Source organism: Crassostrea angulata, chromosome 3 (genome assembly GCF_025612915.1).
Source record: "Crassostrea angulata isolate pt1a10 chromosome 3, ASM2561291v2, whole genome shotgun sequence".
In the NCBI taxonomy this organism is placed as follows: domain Eukaryota; kingdom Metazoa; phylum Mollusca; class Bivalvia; order Ostreida; family Ostreidae; genus Magallana; species Magallana angulata.
In genome coordinates, this window is record NC_069113.1 from 44,150,834 (window position 1) to 44,156,833 (window position 6,000).

The window sequence follows — 6,000 nt, forward strand, 5'->3', positions numbered from 1 at the left end:
CGACGATTGCCTCATTTCAATATATCGACTTAATGAAGAAATCATACTCAGAATATATGAATTGCCTTATTGGTGAGGTAAGATGTAGAACAAAAGATAAAAAGAAATCCACTATATAATTATATCAAGTTCTTACGGCCTCGCGATATTAACCCACGGGCAGTCTTCGAGAACGACTAAAATAGTGAATATTCGTCAAAACAGAAGCAACAACAATAACCTGAATATATTGCCCGAGATCCATCGCTTTGAGTTATGTTTAAAATTGTAGGTAAAAACGTATATATACTCAGATCATGCCACCTTGAATGTTGTGTATGTACATTTAATTACATCTACCCCCATCTAATATCAAAGATGTCATGCACGTGTATCTATAAAAATATGATTTATTACCAATACATTCAAATTCGACAAAAGAAATGAAAAATACGTTTATACTTTTTAACATAAATATTACTTAGCTAAGACATTGCTAAGTTTGCTTTATGTTACGGTATAAGACATACTTAAGCATGACTTATGAAGGTCCTAAGATTCCGCATAAGTCCTACTTATGACCCTACTTAAGTCAAAATCTTAGCATGCTTTATGTTACGAGCCCCAGAACTATAGAAGAGGCTACATGTACAAATAAAGCGCTATATATATACAAGTGTTTCAAAAATGATGTTAATTAACTTAAAACTAGCTGCTTTGATAAAAGAATATACCAAGGCATAACCATGATAACGATTATGGATTTCATATACCTTCTTTTTCTTTTTTCTTTTTCTTTTATTAAGGATGACTTTTGTATATATACTATAAATACTAAGTACATAATAAAAAGTTGTAATAAGTTTGTCATTAAAATACCAAAGTAGAACAGTTCCAGGTTGGCAAAATATCAAGGTACATATAAACAGGCAGACATATAAGCCATTTTAAAATAAGATCTTTGATCTGCTCCTACCAGATCGCTACACAGAGATCTAACGAACCACATCTGAAAGTAAAATTCTGGTGACCTTTAATTCATTCTAATTTTAATTAGATTAACAAATGCTTAATAGTCATGTTAGTTAATAACATACATGTTCCCGTGTAATTAATAGATACAATATATACAACATTAATGAATTACAAATAAAACTTTAGGGCTAGTTTCCGAGAGTCTAAAAGGTATGTAAACTGAATAGTGAGCGCACTAGGTCACTTAGAATGATGCCGATGACTTACATAACTTGGTACATTGTGTATCTGTGTATACTCTGTCAGCGATCGCATTGCTTCATTAACATTAATAATGAATGATAGACACATGTAATACCTAACCAGTCTGTAGTTCAATAAAGTGCAGTGTAATCTTGATACAGTGATATTCAATATTCTGCAATTTGATATAGAATAGCTTGTAGATCTGTTAACTGTTTTAAAAAATGGTTCTAAATTTTTTGAGAAATTTGAAATTCTTCAAGTTTTAAAAATGTGTTTATACTTAATGCACTGTATTCAACTGGTCGGTTTTCTCCAGGTAAGTTAAGATGAAGGGTGGAGCTTAATGATAAATATAAATATTGTTTGTTCATTAACCCTTTTGTTTTACCCTCGGGACAATAGATATACATAACTGTAGATCAGGGACGTGTGTATATACGTTCCGGAATATATTCCCTACCTATCTCTGTATCGACAACTTCAAAACCAGCTGTGTATATGTAAGTTACTGTATACAATAATTGTGTAGACATGCACTCATGAAATATATTGAATACGTATAATCATATGAATTGCTTTTGTATATAAACACACACAGTGATTATGTAATGATAATACATACATACTTATCAACTCCCATTTGCCAATTTGCAATGTTTTCAGAATGCTTTTGTTTAATACTGTTAGTATATTATGCACTGACCATTTTTAAACATGCAGCAATAATTACGAGTTATCGTCCTTTGATACTGTGGCATAAGTTGATCTTGGGGGGGGGGGGGGGGGTCTGAGATTGAAAAATTTCAGCAAAACATCAAGATTATAAAGAATTATTTTTTAGATAATAACGAATGATTAAATTATTGTCATCAATTGAAAGATACAGGGTACATGTAATTGTAGACAATATGACATCATAAACTAGTATTTATAATTCACTGCCAAATGGTCCGCCATTAGTAAAAGAATAGGTACTATACATATTCGCGCATGAACTTGGTCCAGTTTCTTTGTAGTCTGTCGAATATCAACCAACTACATGTGTACTGATGTTGGGAGTATTTACGATACCATTGTGCTGCATGTCCTTACTCTGAACACCTGAAATCGACCTGTCCAAATTACTGCAGAAACGCGGTTTTTCAATTAATCAAATTATAAAATAAACATCTTTCCTTCTGGCGGAGATGGACTGGTGTACTAGAATTTAAGTATTATAGTCGGCCTGAATCAATGTTGCACTACTCCTGCAGAACTTTCCCGAGAGAAGATGCGCAACGTGTTGGCCTGAGTCGCGATCCCGAACACGGCATCGTAGTGCACGGCGCTGCAAGCAGAGAATTACCGGCGCCAATCAATACAAGAACCCGACCAACGCTCCATATAGATCAATGTAATTTACGGTTATGCAACTGTTGCATGCATGTTCGAGAGGTTTGAGTTTGGTAAAATTTGACCCTTCCCCCCTTGTTTATGAAATCCGAACAACCAAAGAGAAACATATTTGAGTATCCCGAAATGTTTTGGTTTATTTTCATTTAAATAAAAAGTTTTACATATCAGGATTTTTCGTAATATAGCCAGTGTTATTATGATAATACTAGTCCGTTTTCGTTAATTATGAAAAGAACGCAGACTAATTAAGGAGTTATGGCATACATGTATATAGCGCATTAGATAAGCGTGACCCAGGAGCAAACAGGTAAAAATGTACATGTATACACGTACCAAACCGCAGAGCCAGACTAGTACAGCTAGGGGCATTAGACATATTGGAGCAACACTAACAGTTCAGCAGTAGTTATATATTGATGACAAGTATCGATGAAATCAAAATGTAAAACTACCAGTCATAGAATGAACGTACAAATACATACAACATCTCTATTGTCTTTAACATTGCATTTGTTATAGACTAAATTCTGACTGAGGTGAGTAATAAAAGTACTATTTCTTTCCTTCAATTTGAAAAGGTCTAATTGTTGAAGGACAAGTGGTCTTAAAAAATAAAGAGATGTGCATTATCAGTGTAATTTCTTCACATTCTAAAATGTAAACATACTAGTAATTCATTATGCATATGTCAAAATGTTATATTTTGGATGTTTTTCCCTTTTTTAGATCAGCTTTTTGAATCTTTTTTTCCCCATCATACACACATTTAATTTGCACCCCTTATATTTTCTCTTATCTTAGAGGGATTAGTATAAGCCTTTTGGCTTGTTTCCCAATTTTATTGTTCTCAATGTAAAATATATGTACATGCTTTTGTAAAAATATCAATAACTATTGTTTAAAGTAAACATAGGACAGGAATAAACTCTGTCTGATTTGTTTTATTAAGTTACAAATTTATATCTTAAATGTATTCTATGTTTAATATTTTTTTCATTGTTCAAATCTAAAATCCTTGTTCATTGTGGCGAGTCCCGATATATGCGTGGGACACACTTACTAGTACATATTGAAAGGAGAAATTAAATAAAGATCATATATTTGAGATTAAGGACATACGGTTTGATCTACATGTATCATTCTCAATCAAATGACCATAGTTGATTTGATTTTGAAGCTTGCAATGATGTAACATATTTAAAATATGCAGTGATACACTTAATGTTTTTGACAGCTCCAAACCCTGAACACTAGAGGTATTGAGTAGAAATTATTATATAATTGTCAATGGCTTTAAACACCATTGCTTCTCTCTGTAATACTTATCTTTGTGAAATCGCCCGCGTTTAGAACAAGAGAGGGAAAAAATCCATATACTTAACTTTCTCAGAACAACAGCTTGTAAGGTTGATAAATGTTCAATACATTAGTGTTTAATCGATTGCAGAAGTGGGGAGACTGATAGAGAATAAATTAGGGGAATACCTGCACCAGCTGCCTGATAGCAAGAAATTAAATATTTGTCAAAATGTTCGATATTTAATGACAATATGATGCTTACGTGTAGCGAGTATACAACCGGATACCTAAGCGAGAAGTCTAATGGAATTTGGTGTGAACACTTGATAGTACGAGTTGTTAAAAGAAAAGGTGGAAAAATGAAATACATAAATAAATGAGGTTAATATTGATCTTGTTATTATTACAGTTACAATGCAGTGCAATTTATCATGTATACTAATGACAAAGGTCAAAGGTTAACTTCTTTGATATGTTAAAAGGTAAATCGAACAAACTACTACACTGAACATGCGCCATCTTTAAGAATTTAAAAGATATATATTTTTCAAATTGTCGTTTTTGATCTTTTTTTACCGCTAAAGAAAATAAGGAAGAAATTTACGATGTATGTTACAATTAAATTTAAACTTCCACCGTCAAAAAACATTTTTTTTTTTTGGGGGGGGGGGGGGTCAGAACCAAAATGTTTAAACATCAGAGGGGGTGTTTAAAGATTAAATACCATATTGTATCTTTATACATAAAAGCTGTTCATCAATTAATTGCGTTCCATTCATTTGTGTGTATAGTACTGTTCTGGGAAAATTTTCCAATTCATAAGTTTTGTGAACCTGTAACCTCTGTTGGTTGTAATCTTTAATCAACCATTTAGGTTCCATTGCTCGAAGTATCTTGCATAAGTATTACGTAGATGTACAAATAACTGGTCTACTGCAACAGTTGTGAATTCTCTACGGATGGTAGTATATATCTGTTCATCCTAAATCAATACCATACATACACGTATACATTTAGTAATACTTACATGTAACCCGCCATCAAACCTTTGCTTCTGTAACAATTACATCTTGTTGTGTAAAGTTATTGGGTAAAGTTAGCGTCACTGGGTTAATGTAAGCTTCATAATAATATAAATTGAAATAGCAGGTGTACAATGTACATGTATGTTTTGTGGGTTAATGGAGGCTCGCTGATCAACAAACTACCCATCAGATCTGTCCAAACATATGTTTTTGACCATACTCGATTATTAGCAAAGAAATAAAATCCAAATGTTTTCACTTTATTATTTTAATAAATATAAATATAAATATTTTCCTATATCTTTATATACAGAGCTTTTCGTCTCCAAGAGACAAAACAAGTCTAAAATGGCCACGACCATCTAGTTCTCTAAAACCCGATCTTATACTGTACATTATAGGATTAACCCCCTCCCTCAAGGAAAATGTTCCATTGGCCCAGTGATCTTTTTTGTGTCAACTGTCTTAATCAGAATGACTCAGCTCTGTTTTATGTTTAACTGATTAACTTTAACACGTAGTAGAATTTAATAAAAATTATATTAGCAAAATGACGTTGAAATTGTTCACATACACAGCATAGAAGTATTGTAAATGAATATGTGCTTGCAACATGATATTAAAATTATATGCTAATTACTTAAACTTAGCTCAATATGTATACCTGAAAATCAAAAGGTGAAGAATGTCTTTTCATACATAAAATGCACGTATGGGGTAAAGGGGAAAATGAGGTGGGAGAAGGGGGGGGGGCAAGAAACCCTGCATCTTGTCCGATGCTCCCACCACGGACCATTCCATATGGCCGAGAAATGACACCGGAGCGAACTGTTAAATATTTGTCGTGTGAGCTGAGTGTGCATCAATAAATATTTAATGTGTCACTCAGAGTAGAGTAGTCAACATAATGCTCCATATCGTAGGAGAGAGTGAAACAGAAAAATCTTTATTACACATTCAATACCTCAGATGAATGACGAACTGAGCTAACACAGTCGATATCTCGATATCTCTCTGACAATGGAAAACGTTATACACCTGCTTATACAAAAGGAATCTAATTACTTTAAAAAATGAATTT